Here is a 22,482-nt window from a genome sequence, read left to right as displayed (position 1 = left end):
TATCTTGAAAACAAACAAAGAGAAAAAAACACTGAAAATAAAGTAGCCCTAGAAAATAGCCATCAATGAGAACTGTCAGGCTTGTTTTAAACAGCTTGCCAGTTGCTTCTGTGTCTCTAGAATCTTCTTTTAGTTCATGCCTTTTATACCCCGTACCCCTTAATTCGGGAACAAGTTAGTCTGCATTAGCCTTTTTTCTAAAGGTGATAAATTTAGTGCCATAAATTTGGGAATATCACACCTACAGCACTTCGAAATGCCGGACATAAGGGATGAAGCACGAGGTTATCACTCACTCCTCGTGCCAGTTGTCATGTCCTGATATGCCATAGTGGTCTGCTCGGTCTGTATTAAAAAGCTGCCCAGATGTTAGATCAGTGGAACCCTTAGGTGCACGCCTTTCCTCTGAAACTCTGCTCTGGCACAGTAGATACCAAGAGTGAGCAGTCGTAGAGGAATATGATGGGAAGTGGTCTGTCAATGTTAGCGTTCCGCAAATACAGTAACAAACGGAAATCAAACAAGTAACAATAAACAGTATCCTTCTGCTGTTGTCCCTTTTCTGGTATTTGTCAGAAGATTTGTGCGCTCTCCTATCCAACCCCATCATCCACCCAGCATCCCCGCCAACCCCACTTCCCCCATTATCGGCCAAATAAATCCCGGCATGGTAGAGCTGGAGCCATTGTCGTCCCCACCGACCCCCAGCGAGGACGTCAAATAGGTGCGCCCAGTCCTCAGCTAGTGCATATTTACGGAGCCCTAGCTTTTCTCGTGCCACAACGCTGCCTCCTCAGCTAGGGCCCATTCCCTAAGCTTTGCCCCCCCCCCCCACTATGCAGGGGTCCTTTAGGGGTCTTTCTGCGCATTGCTGTTGCCTTCTTGGCAACTACCAGTCCCAGGTCTATGAATCTAACCTCTACATTATGGGTTCTAAGGCATAGGTACTCGCAAAATCCTAGGGCCAAAAAGTATGGTCTGTGATGGGATCGAGGCCGCATTGATGCCAATTGGGTGACAGTCCGGCGGGGTGGGGATTGGCGGTAAGAAGGGTGTGGGAGAAATGAAGCCTATACATCTAGCGTCTGAATTGCGCAATGTGAATCTAGAAAACCTGGTATTAATCCCGGTTCCCACTTTACCAAATTGTGTGATACTAGGCAAATGTTTCATTTCACTTTTCCACCTTTTTCTTCATTATCACATATGAGGACCTAGAAAGACTTGCGCTGTACAAAACTTTCCCCTGTGTTTGAATTAGCAAACTTACAAAGTTGTTTGTGCATAAAAGGAACCCAGGCCACCCAAAGAGTGGACATAACAACTAATTACCTCTTTAGTTACTATTGGCATTGTTATCAGGGTGGGGGGAGAATTAATGTTTACAAATTCATGTGCAAAAACTGTCACTTATAAAATAATACTTCTCAATGCACTGATTCAATCTGATCTACTAAGGGGAAAAGGCTCTGCATAGTAATTAAATACATTTTTTGAATTTAGAAGAGACTCTATCATATTTTTACACTTTTGCTGGAAGATGCCCTTAAAAATGAATGTGTTCCTAAAGTTAAACCACGCAGAATTCCCTAGTTACTTCCCTTTTTAACACAAATTAACCTTTAAATAAATGCTTGCCTGTTTATTTAACATGTTTTTATTAGTGCTGAGCCCAGTAAATAGCAGTCTAGTGCTGCTGTTGACCTCCGGGTGGGGCAGTGGGATGGGGGGAAGGAGGGCACATGCAAAGGTCAGGAGGGCCGTATGTAGCTCCTGGGCCGTACTTTGAGTATCAATGTTCTAGGGGGATAGGGCTCAGGCCCAACATACATCTGGACATTGTACCTATTCGTGCACGTCCTGTTATGTCCTCCAGGTGCAGGTCAATCATGCCCCAAAAGGCAGTTATGGTTGTGCAGCTCCTTACCTTGTGCAGAAAATCAGTGTCCGCCCTCCTGTGCCTGCTATGGTTGTTTATCCTGTGTGGGGTCAGGTAAGTACTGTGGAGATAGCTGAGTTGCGTGTATTTGAATTGAGTGCTTAGAGACCCGATGAGGGTATTGTGGCGTAGTGTTCCACTCTTTGTCTGTCATGCATGTCGCTAGAGCTCCATCTCAGCTGGCCTAGCTCTGTACATGGGCAATATGGACATCGAGAGCATAGTTTTGTAAAGCTATGAAATTAATTTCTGCCCCCTCCCCAAACATGAGGAAAGTCTGGAGGGTCTCATGTTTCGGGAGTTCTGCAGAGCCTATTCCCCACAGTGCTCTAGTGGCCCTTATGAGCACACTGTGAGTCAAGTACTGAGAGCAAGGTAAGTTATCCTCGTCCACCAGGGAGTCAAAGGTTCGAAACTCACCCAACATAGCAGATGCGCCTCCACCCAGAACTCTATTAGACTAGCCATGAAGTATCCCCCTTCTAGAGTCGGTAGACCCACCAACGGCAGTGCAAGGGCATAGACTGGTCTGTGTTTTCCTAGCAATCCTCTTCCTCATCGTAACTCCACTCTCAACAGCTTGGTTAATCTATTTGTGGTCAATAGCGTACCCTGCAGCCATACCTAGTGCCTCACCCTATATCTGTTGTGTCTAAAATCAGGTGGCCCATATGGACACTAGCTTGCGCACCTGCGTAAAAAATGGTTCCCCACTGTATTCCTGATTCATATGCCTCATGGTGGCCATGAGGAAGGGCCAGTGCACTGTGCCGAAGGCCTTGTGTATGTCAATAGAAACAACTACTGCAGAGGCGTGATATTCCGGAGGCATTTCCTACAGCACTCTGAACAGTCGTGAATATTAAGGGATGTATTTTTGGATGAGATGAACACATTCTAGTACGTATGGATGAGGGTCCCGATGAGGGGGTACAGCCAGTTAGCCCCAACTTACTGAGCGTTTGTAATCCAGGTTTAACATCAAGAGTGGTCTGTAGGAGGCCATATCCTCAGGATCATTGTGGGGCACAGAGATGAGACCACCCGAGCCCCTCCCGTGGTGTCAGATACTAGACCCGTTCATATGCCACTGCTTTACCTGACAGCCAATCTAGGGATCAGGAATGTGGCAAAAACCCAGTAAAATTCCATCTGGAACTGTTCATTCCCGTTTTCCAATTGTGCAGCTCTTTAAGCACTCCCCACAGCTCTGCCTCTGTGATGGGGCCACCCGGCACCTCCCTTGCTTTATCAAACAGCTGCAGGAACGTCACCTTCTCCAGGAAGGCTGCTCGCATCTTTAGTAATTGCCTCATGAGGCCAATATGGAGCCGCATAGAATTATGGAAAAACCTCATGTGTGGCCACCTGAGTGTACCTCACCTCTTCTCCCTCAGCTCTGCATCAGTCCCTGTCTCCTGCTAGTGCTGTTGTGAAATTTGTTTTGGGGTAAGTCTTGGTGTATCTGAATCCTAATGTTTCAGCGCATACCAGGGGCCATATTACATAAAGTGCCCCAGTGACGCTAAGGACATGTACGCCTGCTTTGTGAACCACCAGGGCACCGTCATATTACAGAAGGGGCAGCAGACACGTGTGCAGCCCCCATCTAATACTGATGGCGCTAGTGTACATATAGTGCCAGTAGTATTATGAGAAAGTGTTACCTCATTTGCATGGGGCAGTGTCCCCATGTTATTCAGGGAATAACTTTGCATCTGTATCTGTGCTCTATTATGGACTTAGGTGCAGAGGCAAACATGCCCTTAAGAGGTGCACTGAAAGTGCTTCACAAAAATGTGTTGCAATGTTGCTGCACCCCCTGAGGATAGCCCTCTCAAGGTCTGAAAGGGAGCGCCATGGACCCCCTCAGATATTCTTCTGCAGGTGGGTGCAGTCACTCAGTGCACCCGCCTGCAAGGGGATTTCTAACCCCCCTTTAAAATTGCCATCTGCACAGAGAGGCACAGAGTGGCGTTTAGGCAGCTGCCCCTTATTTCACTGAATGTGCTGCCCCTGGGGCAGTGCAAGTTCACAGATGTCCAGAGGACAGTGCATTTATCATAATAGGGTGCACTGTTTCTGTTTACACCCGGAGCATCTGTTTAAAGGTGCACCGTGACACAAACAGGGAAAGTGCGCCCTACCTGTAATACGACCTGGTCTGGCAGTTCGGGCTGGACTCTTCCCATGGGGAACAGGGTCAAGACTGATTTGCTTATTGCTGGGTCCAAACTGGAATGGCATGGCAAGCGAAAAAACTGATGGATTAAACCCAGATCTGAGACTGGGGGTAAATGTTTGATTTGCTCTGCATTCCATCCATCATCTGTTGTTTTTGCATATGTCGCCCCCTGTCGGAAGGGTATGCCCAGACGTGGGTCCCATGCTTGCTATGCCACCAGATTCAAGCTAGCCTGGCTGATGAAGGGTGATACCCTGAAACCGGTCCCAGGATGCTTGTTTCTGGTCCACGGAGGACCTGGTCTGGCAGTTCGGGCTGGACTCTTCCCATGGGGGACAGGGTCAAGACTGATTTGCATATGGCTGGTTCCAAACTGGAATGGCATGGCAAGCAAAAAAACTGATGGATTAAACCCAGATCTGTGACTGGGGGTAAATGTTTGGTTTGCTCTGCATTCCATCCATCACCTGTTGTTTTTGCATTTGTTGCCCCGAGTGGGATGGGTATGCCCAGACGTGGGTCCCATGCTTGTTATGCCACCAGATTCAAGCTAGCCTGGCTGATGAAGGGTGATACCCTGAAACTGGTCCCAGGATGCTTGTTTCTGGTCCAGGGAGGACCTGGCCTGGCAGTTCTGGCTGGACTGTTCCCATGGGGAACAGGGTCAAGACTGATTTGCATATGGCTGGTTCCAAACTGGAATGGCATGGCAAGCGAAAAAACTGATGGATTAAACCCAGATCTGTGACTGGGGGTGAATGTTTGATTTGCTCTGCATCCCGTTCATCATCTGTTGTTTTTGCATTTGTTGCCCCAGGTGGGAAGGGTATGCCCAGATGTGGGTCCCGTGCCTGTTATGCCACCAGATTCAAGCTAGCCTGGCAATGGCGCACCATGGCAGTAGTTAGAGGACTAGCGTCTGATTTTTTTACGCTAGTCCTGCGCTTTGCAGGATTAGCGTTGCCGAAAAAAATGGCGCAAGGAAATCCATCAGATTTCCTTGTGACATTTTTTTGGGCCCCCCTAACGGGGGAAAACCCCCTTTGCATACATTATGCCTGGCTCAGGCATAATGTAGCGCAAAGGGTTACAAAGTGGCGCAATGCATGCATTGCGTCACTTTGTACATATGGCGCTGCGTTTTTGGCCTTCTAACGCCACATTAGAGTAAAAAAATTGACACTAGTGTGGCGTGGAATGTCGCTAGGGGCTCTTAAATATGCCCCATAATATGTAAAGTTATCTGAACAGAGCTACCATCAAAAGGGCAGGGAGCTAAATCGGTATGCGAATTACATTTGGCAGGGAAACCCACCATCAGGGGATGAAGTTGAAGCAAAACCTTGTGAGAATAAAGCGATGATTCTGTATCTCACACAAATAGGGTTGAATCCCTTCCTGATAGGGAATTTGCCTCTATATACGAACAGATAATTTGTGCAGATTAGCCGCAACTTGCACTGACCTCCTCCAAGCCACAAACTTCTCTTTCAAACTCTTTTTGGAAAAGGAGCTATAAGTATTATGGGAGGTGAACAACGCTAAAAGTCCGATCTGCTCCAACATCGATCTAACATAAGCAAGCTACTAGATATTAAGGGCCCCAGCCAAAGCCCAACAATCCTTTATAATCAAACGCTTGAAAGGAACAGTTTCTTTTGCCTAGATAGCCTGCCACAGCAATAGCGGAGCTAATTTGATTTTATCCTAAGTAAATGGCATGCCAATCTCCTCATGACACAAAAACACTGAGGCCCGTATTTATACTCCGTTTGCGCCGAATTAGCGTCGTTTTTTTCGACGCAAATTCGGCGCAAAACTAACGCCATATTTATACTTTGCCGTTAGACGCGTCTAGCGCCAAAGTATGGGCAAATAGCGTCATTTTTTTGCGTGAACGCCTTCCTTGCGTTAATGAGATGCAAGGAAGGCGTTCCCGTCTAAAAAAATGACGGCGACGCAAATGCGTCGTATTTATACTCCCGGGCAAAAATCACACCCGGGAGGTGGCGGGTCAAAAAACCCCGCATTTGCGCCACTATTTAACGCCTGGGTCAGGGTAGGCGTTAAGGGGCCTGTGGGCTCAAAATGAGCCCACAGGTGCCCTCCCCTGCCCCCAGGGACCCCCCTGCCACCTCTGCCCACCCCAGGAGGACACCCAAGGATGGAGGGACCCACCCCAGGGACATTCAGGTAAGTTCAGGTAAGTATAATTTTTTATATTTTTTAATTTTTTTTGGGTGGCATAGGGGGGCCTTATTTGTGCCCCCCTACATGCCACTATGCCCAATGACCATGCCCAGGGGACATAAGTCCCCTGGGCATGGCCATTGGGCAAGGGGGCATTACTCCTGTCTTTACTAAGACAGGAGTCATTTAAATGGCGTCTGGGCGTCGAAAATAATGGCGCAAATCGGGTTGAGGCGATTTTTTTGCCTCAACCTGACTTGCCCCATTTTAAGACGCCCTAACGCCATTTTCCCCCTACGCCGGCACTGCCTGGTCTACGTGGTTTTTTTCCACGCACACCAGGCAGCGCCGGTCTGCTAGCGCCGGCTAACGCCATTCCATAAATACGGCGCCCCCATGGCGCTTCAGAATGGCATTAGACGGCGCAAAATTTTTTGACGCTAAACTGCGTTAGCGCAGTTTAGCGTCAAAAAGTATAAATATGGGCCTGAGCACCTTTGTGGAACCAGTAGCACACGTCTAATAAAAGAGTTTTCAGTTCTCTGAATCGGACACAGCTCAACCATCCCCCATATGCCTGCCCCATAGCAGCCACTAAAACAGACTTAAACTCATAGGCAGACATGGGCTCTTTGACCGGCGTTGCACCTAATTTCTTACAAAAGTGCTGTATCCCCATTACAGACTTTTCTAACAGTGCAGCTTTGTCTTCCAACATCGGTTTCCATGCCACTTTGCTGTCAAATGAAACCCTAGGAAGGAAGCCGTCTCTTCATTTCTAACATTGTTAATATAAAAATGGGAAGTCTTTCCCACAACTCATTATAAAAAATGTCTTCGCCTTACCCTGAAGGTCCACTTGATCCATAAAACAAACCTAGTCACCAATTAAGCTCTGCAGGTCCTGCCCTGTTCTAGCAATTAAATCAACATCATTTGCATAAAGTAAAATTGGCAAGTGCCCACACAGGGGATATCTCTGGGCCTAGAGGTAAGTACTGCCTCAATTCTTTTTGTGTACAAGGAAATAAGAAACAGGGCCAGGACACATAATTTCCTCACACCTCGCCTAATCTCAAAAGTGTCTGTGCTCTCCCTGCATCTGTCATAACCTACATAGGCTTTGGTCCCTGTATACAGTTGCCTAATGAAGGGAATAATTGCCTCCTCCACACCCATCTCAGACATAATATCCCAAAGCTTCAAATGGGTTACACAATCAAAAGCAGCTGATAGGTCCATAAAAGCCATGAACACTGTGCCTTGCTTGACCAAAGCATACTTAGAAATAACTAAGTTCAAATTCAAACATTATACAATGGTTCCCATTCCCTTTTTAAGCCATATTGTGTATCAGCAAGGATATTATTTAATTGCACCCACTCTTCCAGCCTATGAAGCAAAATATTGGCCATGTCTTTAACCATAATGGCCAACAATTAGATGGGCCTGTTATTCATTGGGAGGGCTCTGTCACCTTTTTTATAAATCAACTCAATAATAGATGACAACCAGATCACAGGGAAGCTGGCATTCACAAATACATTAGAAACAGTTGTTAAGAGCGGACCCCACAGATCCTGGCAATCCATAAAGAGATCCACTGGGACACCATCGGGGCCTGGCGCTTTACGCTGACAAGATCCGCTCAAAGCAGTTTTTACTTCTCCAAGTCAAACACCAGCGGTGGGGAAGACACCAGACTGCCAGATGCGGCCTTCACCCTTATGTCCTCCTGCGAGGACGAGTACAAATTTGAAATGTGCTCCCCCATTGCGCCGCCTGGGCATGCACTCAGTAGAGTAATCAGAGTTTTCTTGGAGATACAGGGAGTTCACAACCCTCCAAAAAGTCACACAGTCATTTAGCTGACTTTCTTACTTAGGATCATCCCATGCTTTCTTCCTTATATATCTTTAACCTGGGCCATCCTGGCAACCGGTACTCTACCATGGCTTGTCTAATCTGCGAGGTATCCCTAGGCTATGCGCGTAGGGCCTTATGAGGTCTGGCAAGAGCCTTCAGGCAAGAAGAATCAAACCACTCCCCAGCACTGAACTTCTGCGTCTTAGCAGGGGCAGTCAGTGCTTTACTAATGGCCTTAATAATCCCCCCAAAAGCCTCCTTACCCATGCCAGAATCTGCACCTGGATCTAAACAAATAGATAAGGCCTCATGATTATCACGCAGTAGTGATGGGAGATAGTTTGTGCTATTTACTCTGGACCATATAATAGTGAAACCATTTTTCTTACCTAAGGAGGGCTGATATTTGATTGGGGTCCAGGGCTTAGCCAAATTTGCCCCCTTAAAATTGCAAGACATTAAAACCTGGTTGCTAAAGCCAGAAAAGGTGGCCTGAAAATCCCCCAATAGGTCCTCGACTATCTCAGAACTAAACATGTAATTAATAGTTGTTGGATGGATTTGGCCTGAAAATGTTGTCAGCAAATCACTCCCCAGCCCCTCTCCAGTTAGTATGCGTAGGTTAAATTTGACAATGAACTTATTGAGTACTACCATAAATATCATGCTTAAAGTGAGTAAAGGAGTCTTTCCTACATTCCCCAAGCCCACAATTTGAGACCCTAGACATAGGACAATAATGACCATTAAAATCCCCTACCCAAACAATCTCTAGCGGGTTTTGTATGGAATTTGTGAGGCCTCGGATGCTAATCTCCAATTCATCAATGACAAGATGGGCAAAACCATCAACAATATTGTTAGAATTGATTAGCAAAAGATCCCATCCTAAGTTAAGAGCAAATAGGATAAATTCAAAGCAGGGGGACCAGTGCACTGTTTAGTGATTTTCCCAACAAAAGCATTGCTTACAAACGTTACCAACCCTCCCTTTGCCCTGCCTGAATTGGCAGACTAGGATCCAAAATAACTTATACCCATCCAATTCATGCAAACCAGTTACCCATGTTTCTTGGAGACAAATGATGGGAAAATCTGCCACCAAATCCACCCATTCAGGGATGTCCATCTTCCAACTCAATCCGGCAATCTTCCATGATACGATTTTCAGCATTGTTGAATTGGTGTGGACAGCTACACTAGGCCCCTGCCTCAGTTGGACCAAGGGCTCGATGTCGGGAGAAGACACAATAACTGGTCTCACAGAGAGTTAATCACAACCCTCCAACCCCTCCAAAATCTCATATCTGTTTGTGAGGGAACCCCAGGGGGGAGACCAACTGACCTCGACTGGCTCCCAGAACCCTGAAACTCTCTGCACCCCCTCATTGTATACCGCTTGGCCATGAAGTCTATAAAAGAAACTTAAGGGGAGGCTACAAATTATGGTCCGCTGATTACAAGAGGATGGGAGTAGCTGCAATAAATTGACCACCAACCCAGCAGCATCAAAATTAACAACACAGTCACCTGAAAACACCTTGGGGGCCACACCCACCCAGTCCACCCATCTGGCCATCAAAATATGGGGTAATATGTCATGAATCCATGAGGAGTTCGTAGACAGCCATTGTGCAGATTTAACAATCAGCTGCTAAGTGGACTCAGACTGGTCTGGCCTTAAGCAGGACACATTTGCCAAGATAATCGCACACGGGGTAGAAGCTGGAAGTAACTGGAGACTCATATGATATTTACTTTACCTCCGAGCTCCAAAAATCAGCAGGCCCCTTGAACTTACTCGAGGGATATTGAGGCCCCCCTTACCTGACCACCTTCCACCTGAAGGGCACTCCCCTTAGGGACAGTAGCCCTATCCTGGGAATGGGTATGTACGGTGCTCTTAAACAGCTTCACTCGAGGGGACAAAATGTCTCTTTATACATCCAAGAGAATTTCTGCCTTTCACCGCTTTCTCTATATGCTCTAATTTCCCCTGCCACTTCTGTCGAAAGTAGCCAAAGTGCAGAAGAACTCTACTACAGCTCCCAGCAAGATTCCTTTTGGTCCATTTAGCGTGCAAACAGCTAAGCGCAGACGTTTCCTTGCCTCTTTCCCTCATTAAACCACCTGACAACAATGCTGTAAATCACTGCAGTTAGCATTCAGTGAAACTGACCTTGCAGCAAGAACTCTTCAAACAACCACTGCTCATGACTCCAATTACAGCCTCAATGCCTAGATCCAAACCTCCAAACATCTTACTGCCTGTATATCGTATACATCTTATCCCAGGACTTCACTGCTCTTTACACAGATGTTTCCATCCCTTTAGTCCGCTGCCAACCTCCAAAACCGATGTGCCCTGTGATTCTAGAGTGACTGACAGACCAGTTCTTTCTAATAACTTCTCAATTTTCCCATTTTTAGCATTGAGCCTGCTTTGCATGCGCTTGCGCATGCGTTTCGCTGGCGAGACGCTTTAGGAGTTAGAAAAGGGATCGGAGCCCCGTCCACATCACTTCAGTGTCTTTCATTGGTTCGTGGGCTTGCCTGTTAAAACCTGCTTGATTTCATTAGTGGAAGACATGCATACGTCATGCCTTTTCCCTAGGTTAGCCCTCCTCCAGCGCAGCGACCAAGTGCTGAAAACATGCGAGGCTCGCTGTTTCCCGTCAGGTTTTTGGACTACTTTTTATCTTTTGTTTGCAGCACGATCTCGCTTGGCAGAAGTCGAACGCTTTGCATAACATCGACCCTGTTACATAGTTAATTTAACTTTTGCAGGTTACATCTCTTATAAGCATTGTCCTGTTAGTATCAAGCTGCTATTCATTAGCTTGTCAGTTAACCTTAGCTTTAAAGGATGTTATATGGTGGTGATAATTCATTGACGTATTTGCACTTCTGCTGCATAGCAAGGACGGTGCTGACACAAGGCACATGGGATGAAAGGCGGAAGAAAAGCAAGAAAAGACAGGAAGGCACCAGTCTTGGCCTGAGATAACTGGGTGGAGGACTTTTCCATTTTGTCAGCTGTAATCATGGAAAAATATCCAGAACAGGTTGGCCTATTCCAGTACTGCAAGACAATACATATTGAGGCTCTCAAGTCTGGGAGTATTGGTTGGTTTATTTATGATAGAGAGTTCCACAAGAAAATGACCGTGTGCCCGGAATTAGTTTGGGACCAGAAGGAGATACAGTAGAGGATAGAATATATGGGTCAATGCATCCCAGCACAGAAGGATGCCTACACCAGGACATCACACAGACACGGTCCATTCAAATACCATGCTCAACCTACAAAGAGAACCTCCAAGCAGCCCTTTCAGGAGCCACGGAGGAGGGCTAGGCAAAAAGGTACGTTCAAAAGGTCAGCACTAGGCACATACAGACTCTTCAACGTAGGCTCTCGCTCATGAGGACAAGCATGCAAGTTTGACCGCAACTGCTCAAAGTGTGGTGTCCTTTATCTGGCCTCAGCATGCAAGGGAGCACAGAAAAGCCCACACAAGTCAGCCAATAACTAACACAGCTGCACCAAGCCCACCAGCACATTGCCCTCACGTTGACACACCTATGGAACATCTTGACGTCCTTTCTCCCATTTCCGTATTGGAAAAGGGCTCTTCACAAATTAAACTTCAGGTCCTCCTTCAGTGACTAAGGAACTATCCCAACCCTAAGAGTGGGGTTTACTAGCAGAGTGATTCTTGGAGGGATTCCTGATCCTCTGCTCAGGTCCCAGAGTCAAAGAACTTGAAATCTGCCATGGAACAACCTGAGGTTGTAGATTAGAAGTTGCGCCCTAAGCTATACTTTGTAAGGGTGGTGGATCTTTTTAAGGCTCCTCTATTGCCTGACTTTGTAGTGTCCATTCTAGGAGTGTTTCCTGAAAAGGAGTCTGGAACGTTCTGCCTGATTGACTACCTGTTTTGTCCCAAAGACAATTCTGTCAATGATTGGCTAGACAGCAAGTTATGCTTATTACATATAAATCGTCTGATGAGGCAGTGGACATGGTGCGGCAACCCAGTAAAGGGACTCTTCTGGCCAAGGTCGATAAAGAGTCCACTTTTTCGCTTGCTTCCTGTCTATCCAGACAGCTTTCACCTCCTCAGTTTCTAGTAATCTAGTAGATTTTACTTTGACAAATACATGCCCATGGGTTGCTGTCTCATGTGCCTATTTTGAAGCCTTCATCACCTTCCTGGAGTGGTCAGGGTCAAGGGCAGACTCCAAGATGTGGACAAGCCACTACCTAGATGACTACCTGTTTATAGGCAAGGCAGGCACACAGACAGCAAATCAGGCCTTCTTGCATTTCAGAAGATAGCTGCAGAGCTGGGGGTCTTATTTGCCCCTGAAAACACTGAGGGGTTTTCCTGCCGTTGACTTTTTTAGTAATAGAACTGGACACAGTTAGGGGTATCTCTAGATTACCATAAGAAAAAGTTAAGGTGCACTGTCTGACATTGAGTGGGTTTTGGCCAAGAAAAAACACAGGGGTCATCCAAAGCCTGCTGGGGAAGCTAAACTTCTCGGCTAGATTCATTACAGCTGGGAGGGTTTTCACTAGAGGGCTGGCTCACACCTTCTCAAGATTAACCTAAAACACCACACCACCTGTAGAGGCTGAGTAGGGGTTTGAAGGAAGATCAATGAATGTGGACGCACTTCCTAGAACAATTCAATGGCTCCTTAATATGGAGGTCACCACGGGCATTGAGTTCAGAATTATTCTTATTTATTGATGCTTGTGGCAGAGAGGGATTTGGATACCAGAGAAGGAATGGTGAGCACAAAAATGGTCCAATGCTTGGCATAAGAGGAGGGTAACAGCAAATGTCACAGTGTTAGAGCTTTTCCTCATGGTTGCAGCATTCTATCTTTGACTCACCTCTAGTAGATAAGAGGGATACCTTCTGGTCTGACATGGCAGTGAAGCAGGCCATTAATTCCCATTCTGATACCTGCTCCATGGTGCTGAGCCTATTGAGAGAGCTGATGAGGGGGTGCCTGTACAGGAATGTTGATTTAAGGGCTTAAGGTATAGAGGGGTCTAGGAATAAGGCTGTTGATACACTTTCTCATTTTCAGTGGCAATGTTTCCAGGCAGCATGACCAAAAGCGAACTTCTCAATGACACATTTTCTACCTCAGCTATAACATCATCTGCAGTTGACCTGCTGCTTTCAAGCTTTTAAAAGTATTTTTTATTGAAATTGTTATTAATAGTAACAAACAAAAGAAAAAGAAAAGCAACAGTACCCATGTGGTTCATGTGGATATGTACATTTAACACTGGCATGTGATGACAATCATCGGCAAATGAAGCTTGCAATTGAAGTAGACAATGCAGTAATTGTGGTGCTGCACACATGTAGTCCTGAGGCAACAAGGGCACCTCTCACTCTGTCTGAAGTGCCAGATATGTGCTGAAGGGGCTCCAGATTTGATGGAGCAGGAGCCAGCAGGCTGCAATGTCCAGTACTCCTTAAATCATTCTTGGTAGTAAGTCATGTCCCTCTGCCAGCCCTTCAGGGTTGGGGTGCTTCGACTCCACCAGTGCATTGCCACAAGCGAAGTTTCCCGTCAGGTGGCAGAAGCCTGAAGAGGGATCCTTGATGCGTCCTACCAATGCTGTGAGTGGCATCCTGGGCACAGAGCCAACAACTACCTTGTCTAGGCAGTTAAAGACTGCAAGCCTGCATCTAGAAACATGGCGGCACTGCCACGCAAGGTGCATGAAGTCAGCATCCACAACTCTGCAACACGTGCATTACTTCCCAGGTGCCAGGCCCCTATGGTGCAGGACGGCTCTGGTATGGTAGATGTGGTGAAGGAATTTAACATTTATGACCCTCCAGCCCATAGTTGGGGGAGAGCATGCTGGTCTGGGAGCAGCATCATCGCCACTTCTCCTCTATCAGGTCAGGTCCTATGCCCACCTGTCACTTCACCAGTGCTATGGGCTTAACCATGGGGGCTTTGTCTTGCATTCTGGCGTACAATAGGGTGACAAGTCGGTGGAGAGAGAGGGCACCCATTATACAGGCTATGGCATCCAGAGTGGCGGGCTCTTGTGGAAAGCATGCATGCATTGCGCAGCAGGAAATAAATAAAGGTGTCTAGTGCCTAGCAGGGGGCTTGAGCCTGCAAGGGTAGGATTTCCCCTTTTGGGTACAGCCCCCCTATTGTTGTTAGGCCCAGCCTGTGCAGTTGTGGCTGCACAGGCTCATCCCCTGGTCGGAGGTAGCACAGAGTTTTTAACAAGTGGGAAGCCAGCAAAGTAGAAGCAGTTTAGGCGTGCTCTTCATCAGAGACCCATACACTGCACTTAATTGTGTTGCCCTCCCACCTTAGGCTTTCTGGAGCACTGCAGATCCTAATGGATAAAGGGCATGTGGTGACGTTATCCACCTCTATCGCCGTGTTTTGCTAACACTGAATGGGGTGTGTCCAGAAGGAGGCGTAGTGTGCATGCACAGAGTGGTACTACAGTTTGATATCTGGTGTGCATAGCCCCCCCCAGCGTGAATGGCAGGGTCAGCACTTCCCAGGTCAGTTGATGTTGCTTACCCACCCAAACCAGTTGGATCAAAAGGAAGGGGACCAGTGGAAGGAACCCCCCAGTTCAGGGGGGACATTGACGATGAGATGAAGGGGTGAGGTCAATATTACCCTTTTGCCAATGGCCACAAGCCCAGTGAGGGACAGCTGCAGTCTAATTCACCCAGGGATTCACTCCTCCAACCACTCCATGGCCTGCCCATAATTCTCATGCCAAATTTGTGTGAGGTCCCAGCTGACCCAGGCCCTAAGGTACCTGACACATTCATCCACCCACTCAAGAGGGTATTCAGTGGAGAAAAGCTCAGTGCACACTGTGAGGGGAACAATTCTCAGTCACGACCAGCTGATGGTGATCCCTGTCAACACGGGGAAGACCATAAACTCACTCACTATGGGCGTTAGATTGGTAGTCAGGTTTCTGACAAAGAGTGTCACATCATCCACATACATAAAAACTACTAACCTCTGTGCTGTGTAACTGAGGCCGTGTTTGGCATGGCGTTGTCACAGTTGGGCTGTAATTGGCTAAATGATGATAGCATAAAGAAGAGGGGAGAGCGGACATCCCTGCCTAGTGCCCCTGTGTATTGCAATGAGGTCTGTGACTCATCCGTTGATGCGGAGGCATTCATCGGTACTGTGTATAAGAGTTGGGTCCATTGGAGAAAACCGGGGCTGAAGCACACACGCCGCAAGACTGCAAACAAATAAGTCCATTCCACAGAGTTGAAGGACTTTGCAGCATTGAAGAAGACTGCCACCACCAAGAGCCATGGATCCAGGGTATGGAGCATGCCAAAGAGAGTGCAAAGGTTGTGGGTGGTGGAACGGCCCGGAACAGAGCCCGACTGCTCAGGGAGGAGGGGGAGGACACGAGAGGCCATCATCTTGGCTAGTATTTTGTTATCTAAATTTATCATGGATAGGGGCCTATAGGAATTGCACTGATTAGATGGTTTGTCGGTTTTGATGAGCATGACCATAATGGCTATCCACACCGAGGGAGGCAGAGGCCAATGTCCCTGGCTGCATCGTACATGGTCAGTAGATGAGGCACCCACTGCTCATCAAATGCCTTGTTTAATTGGGCCATCAAGCATTCAGGCCCGGGGCCGTGCCGCTCTGCATGTCACCGATGGCCTTTATGATATCCTCCGTAGTGAAGGGGTATCCAGAGGTACTCTATTGCTGTTATCAAGCCAGAGCAGCTGTATAGTGTCAAAATAATCAGAGAATGTGTTCAGCGTCACATCCTCCTTGGAAGTGTAGTGTGGCATAGAAACTGAGCATGGTCTAGGCATGCCATCAGCGGAGTGGTGAGGCACCCATGTGTGGCCCTGGAGTTCAGAAATATAAGAGGTACTTCAACGTTTCTTAAGTAGAGCTGCAAGGGTCGTGCTTGCTCTGTCTCCCTAGCTGATGTGGCTTGCAGTGGCATCTCTGTGCAAGAAGAGCACTTTGCTTTCCGCGTTGTCTTTGTACTCTGACAGCTTTCATGGAGCCGCGCCAGATGGCAAGCATCAGCTATGTCAATGTGTAAGAATTCAAGTTGCTGGTGGTTGCACTCAAGTATATGCAGTTGTGCTCGCGGATCGCTGAGGATGCCAGACTGTTTAGCCATGCACATTCCACAGATGTACACCTTAAATGTCTCCCCGAGCTTGCCTGTGGAGGCAATGGTGCCAGGATTGAGTGTGAAGTATTCAGATGTAGTGTTGCATATCTCTGTGTGGAAGAGGGGGGCAGTGAGCACACTGGGGGGGGAGTCTCCAGGTGAAGACGCACTCAGAGGAATTGGTCATGGACAAGATCAGGGCCAAAGGCGCATGTTTAGAGAGCGTTGGAGCTAGGTGTGTAATGCTAGTGGTGCGCACGCATATGTCGCTACTGATGAGCCAGTAATCAGTATGTGACCACCATGGAAGGAGGTAACACAGTAATCCTTGTTTCCATGGGGTTGTCTGGTGCACCATATGTCATCTAAATCATGGTCAGACACCTGAGTGTGTAATTGGGTGTCAGGGTGAGTCGGATGGGTCCTTATGAGGGTCTAATATGACATTGAACTCACCCACCCCATATCACTCTGGAGTGGCAAGGGCTACTATTTTGTCCTACACCTCTGTAAAAAAATCAGGGCTGACCAGTATTGTAGTGCGACAGCCTGCAAGGATTCCATGCCAGACCACATACCTGCCCTCTTTGTCATTCAACGCCGACAGTGTTTGCCATTGTAGCACCCTCCAAAAGATCAGTGCCACACCTCTGGCATAGTATGAATATATGGAAATGTGAGCCTGTGTGATACACCCCAAGTGCAATTGCCCCCGAGTGCACTCCATGAGGTTTATCTCCTGTAGTAGTGCAATGTCCATGCTATGACGTCGAAGGTACCCAAATGTTTGTCTGACTTTCCTCTAGTCATTCAGCCCCCCAGTATTCCAGGTCACTAGAGTAATTCCCTTTATGTCTGCAAATTAGTCATCCGATGCCAGAAGCCAGTTCCAGCACTCATGGGGGGCCCCATGGGTGTTGCGTAGGGTGACGAGCATAGAAGTGCATTGGTTAAGGCGTCTGAAATAGAAATGAGGGAACCACAAACAGGTATGTATTACAACATACTACATCCCATCCCAACCATTTCAATAACCCCAGCCCATTGAAGACAAGCATTACTGAAATCAACAACCTGAAAGGTAAAGAAGAAAAACTGAGTGGGAATCATCTTTTGAGCATCTCAGATAGGCAAGCGTGTTCCATCTCACAAGGTGGGACAGGTGGTCTGGTGAAAGAAATCCAGGACTGCAATGCGGAGTGTCAGTCATTGTCACTATGGTGGCTGGCCTGCTGTCTGTCGGGTGGCGGCTCCGCACCCCAGGATCCGCAGGAGAGTTTGAGACAGTACTTGAGGGCTGACTTGGGATCTGTGAAGTGGTGGTCCTTTCCATCGATGTTGATTCTGAATTTGGTCAGGTAGAAGAGTCTGTATGAAATTCCAGAATGCATCAATAGGTTCTTGGCAGGGAGGAGCTCTCTGAAGTTGGACTGCAAAGCAAGGGTAAAGTCTGAGTAAATTGATATTTTATTGCCTTGGTACTGAATCTCTCTGTGTTCCCATGCGAGGGACAGTATGACATCTCAACCCCTGTAATGCAGCAGTCTGGCTATAATGGATCTCACCGGTACTCCCAGCAGGACCAAAGAACGGTGGGCGCACTCCACAGAAGCTGTCTTCAAACAGGACTCAGTGTACTTCGACATAGTCCTCCACGGTTGTCATGGCATGGATTCAGGGACGCCTATGAAGTGCTTCCAAATCTTTATTTTAAAAAAATTTAAAACATATTTTTAATTTCAACTGTTGCTCAGCATTCACAATTTGACACAGTCATTGACCATGTATAAAACATCACAGGAGAGGTGTACAACAACAACATCATTAGTATAGACAGTATTGAGTTAAAATATAACCAGTGCAATCACGTGATTCCATTAAGCCAAATCAATGTCCATCCGACCATCCCTGAATCCCTGGAGCCCTTCCTCCTTACCCCCCATTACCCCTCAGTGTCTTTATAGGCAGTCCACTGTGTCCATATTTTCTCGTGCTTCTTCGGACAGCCACTACTTTGATAGATCACTTGCTCCACCCGCTGGCACCAGTCCAGGTCCTGTTCCCAATTGGACACCCCTGGGCACTCGCTCGCTCCCCACACTCTTGCTATATTCCTCTTGGCACCCCCCAGCTGCCAGCTGTGACCAAATCTTCACATATTTAGGCCACACCTCCTCTCCTGTGATATACAAGACAAGCCACCTGTCCTCCATTGATATATGCAGACCGGTGACCCTGTTCATGATTTGCGCTACCTCCCCACACCCCTAGTATTGCTTGATTACAGGGCATTCCCAGAGGATGTGGAAGAAGGATCTCACCTCACTGCATAGCCTAACACACAAATTGGATTCATAGGGTCCCAGTCTATGAAGCAGTGACCTGGAGTGGTATGTCCTATGGAAAACCCTGAGTTGTATTAACCAGAAGCAGGCCCTTATTGCTACCTCTTTAGGGCTCTGGATCATCTCTGCCTGGTCATCGTCTTCGATGAACCCCAAGTCACCCTCCCAGACTGTCCTCAGCAACTGCATAGGGTCAGGGGATTTATTCATTAATTTCTTGTATGTCAGAGAGATGTCTTTATCTGTCATAGGGTCTGACAGCAGTCTGTCTTCCAGCGGAGATGATTACGGTAATTGCTCCCCTTCTAGTATATGTCTGCACAGCACATGTCCAAGTTGCAGAAACCTAAAGTGCTCGGAATTCCCTTTCCAGGTCTTCAAAAGTCAGCAGTGACTCTCACCTCCAAGCATCTCCCAGGTATTCTATAGCAATCAGCCCCAACTTCTAAAACCATGCACTTTTCCGATCTCCTGTAGCAGTTTATTATTCCACAGCGAGGTTCTGTTTGTAAGCTTACCTTCCCATCCCAGAAATCTACTAGCCTTGCTCCATGCCCATACCACCGATAGAGTATGTAGTGGCAGCTGTCCTTCAAATAAGATCGACGGATAGCTTAGACACACATGGCTTCTCTGTCCACTTGGAGTACCGGTCCATCCCCATCTGCAAATACCAAATCATTGATCGTACACAGTTGCGCCATCCAACAGTAGGTGTGTACATCTAGAACTGCCAGTCTGCCTTCAAACACTCCTCGTTGGAGTTTAAGTAAGTAGATACGTGAGCTACCTCCATCCCATAGAAGACTACACAGTTCGCTATTGATTCTTTGGAATAACTCAGGCAGCACCCTATATGGGGTGTTCTGGGGGGTGTATAGCAGATGTGGGAGAGCCACCATCTGGAAGAGCATGGCCCCTCCCATCAGGGACACCAGGAGTCTCTGCCAGTGGGACACATCACTGTGGAGGTGCTCCAGATGGGTAAGCAAGATTTCCTCCAAGAATATGTCCTCATCGCCTATTATATGCATACCTAAGTATAGAAACCTATCTGTCACAACTGGGGCAATACATCATGAAGGCAGCACAAGGGTAATCCCTGCAAGGGGGAAAACGAGGGACATTACTTCACTAAGTGCTTGACAGGTTTCTGTATGGAGCTGCAGCAGCACATATACAGCGCATAGGTTGAGTGTTTGAAACTCCCAGGAACCTGTCAGTGCTACAAATCTGCTGAACGGATCCACCCAATGTATGACCAGGCGTGTAAGGCACAGACGATTTGGCCATTATTCCTGTGCCCCTGGAGTTGGATGTATAGTCTGTGTGTGCAATAAGGAAGTATCCCATCCAATCTAATGCCTTATATTGGTTCCCTTTCAGGTGGGTGTCTTGTAATAGGATGAAATCTGGTGAGTACCTGCCGATGTATTGTAGGGCCACAGTGTGTTTGATTTTATTACCAAGGCCATTGACGTTTCAAGTCATGACCGTCACCTCCGACTTATTTCGGGGCTCCACATTGTGTCGGTAGTGCAGTAGTCTCCCATCCCATGTAGCTGGGATGCGTTGACCCCCCCCATGTATTCAGAGTAGCTCCCTGATACTGGGGATGCATTGTTGCAGAGCAAGAACACAGTAAACCCTTGGAACACCACAACTTATTACAAAACAGGAATCCTTCATAAACTTCCCCCCACCCTGCTGCCCTGCATAGTAGGCTTACATTTGCCCACTCCCCCAACTTGCAGAGTGCCTGTCGCCTTAGCGATAACATAAATAGCTAAGGAATGGCTGGCTTCACCAAGCTGAATTTGAGTGCAATATAGTTTGTACAAAAACCCTTTATCAATACCTCACCGTACATCTATTATTCATAACATCTATTTGAATGACTTGTTTCTATACCTGTTAATAGGGGGGTTAGGCAGGGGTGTGTCCTGGCCCCCACATTGTTCAATCTTTTTATTAATGGTGTGGTGGACCAGCTGTTACACTGCAACCATGATGCTCCAATGTTAGCAGGAGCTCCGGTTCCCACTTTAATGTTTGCTGAGGACACCTTATTAATTTCAAGAACCCCAATGAGCTTACAAAATGAACTTGATGCTTTTTACAACTTTTGCTCCACTAGAGGACTTGAAATAAATCCAACCAAATCAAAGTTCATGGCTTTTAATCCACATAAATCATTCAGGGGGACAATGACCATAGCAGGCCACTTGGTAGAGAGAGTTAGCCAATTCGACTATCTGGGGCTCAAGCTAGCAGACAACCAACAGTGGTCGGCGCAGATTGAGAAGAGTCTCACAGTCCTTAGACAGAGGTCAGCAGTGATAGGGAAGGAAATCGCCAATATCTCGGAATGGGAAATCTCACCTGCCATTACAGTCTACAAAGCAGCAGCAGCGGCAGCTTCAATTTTCGGCGCCGACCTTTGGGGGCACTCTAATTCCAGGTGTTTGACAATGGTAGAAAACCGCTTTATACGTAATGTTTTGCGGCTCCCGATGAGCACTCTTCTTACACCCCTTAGATTTGATTTAGCCCAAACGAGGTTCACAATGAAATCGCTTTAAGACCCCTTCTGTACTGGGTACGTCTTTGGTCTTCTGAGCATTTGTCCACTTTCCAAATAGCAACAGACGAGCTCCTTATGGATGATTGTGCATAAAAAATTCCCTAGTTTAGATACATCAAAGATATGTGTAAAACTCTTAAAATGGAGGAGGTATGGAGAGATCCTCACAACTTGACCAAGGAAGCAAAAGTGTGCATAAGCAGGCGCTATTGGGAGAACATTTTGGTGCAGATCTGGACTAAACAAACTCAAGGCAGTCGGACTGCGCAGTTCTTGGACCATAAATGCAGCCCTAACTTTGAGGCCTATATGGATGATATAAATCCGCCATACACTAAAACCCTTTTTATTAAATTTAGATTAGGGATTCTCCCGCTCAAGACATTTACTGCGAGATGGAGCGTAGAGGACTGTAACCTGATCTTTTGCCATTACTCCCATGAGAAACCAGAGACACTTGCACATTTCATGTTTTTTTGCCCGAGATACTTGGTCCCCAGGAAGAAGTGGATCATTCCGCTATGCAGGTTAATGGGGACAAGGGAATACAAGACATCATTACGTATCTTGACAACTGATACAACTGATAAGGTAGTCTTTTCAGTTGCGAAATACTTGCAAAGTGCCTGGGTTATAAGAACCAGAGAACTGTTATAATTGTGCATTTTAACAAATGGATTTTAGAATTATTTAATGTAACAGCTGTTAAACGATTGGTTTAAGATATAGTGGCACAGTATATGTTAACATCTTAACATTTTTGGATTTTAAGATTAATGTCTGCTAATGCTGTTTTAATTGTAATTGATTTTACAATTTATTCAGGGTCTTTTAACGTATTAACTGATACACTCTGTCTATTTCTTCCCTGTAATATGGTATCGCATAATTGTGATAAGTGCTCCCTATCTACTTTTATGGTTTTTAGCCGAAATAAAGTTATTGAGATTGAGATTGAGAATGACTTGTTTTTGCTTTGTGTTTCCGCCCTCAGAGGCCACCAGATCATGCCATTTTTGAGTGACCATTGTTTGTTAGAAACTGATGATGTTAGAGCTCTGGTGGTGTGATGGGTGGTCTCCCCCAACCTCACTGCCAACCCCTACTTCACCGGCCAGTCCGACAATGGGCCCTTACTGATACATGCGTCATTGGCAAAAGTCAACTCTCTGTTGCATT

Source organism: Pleurodeles waltl, chromosome 4_2, assembly GCF_031143425.1.
Source record: "Pleurodeles waltl isolate 20211129_DDA chromosome 4_2, aPleWal1.hap1.20221129, whole genome shotgun sequence".
Lineage (NCBI taxonomy): Eukaryota > Metazoa > Chordata > Amphibia > Caudata > Salamandridae > Pleurodeles > Pleurodeles waltl.
Note: the sequence above shows the minus strand (reverse complement) of the source record.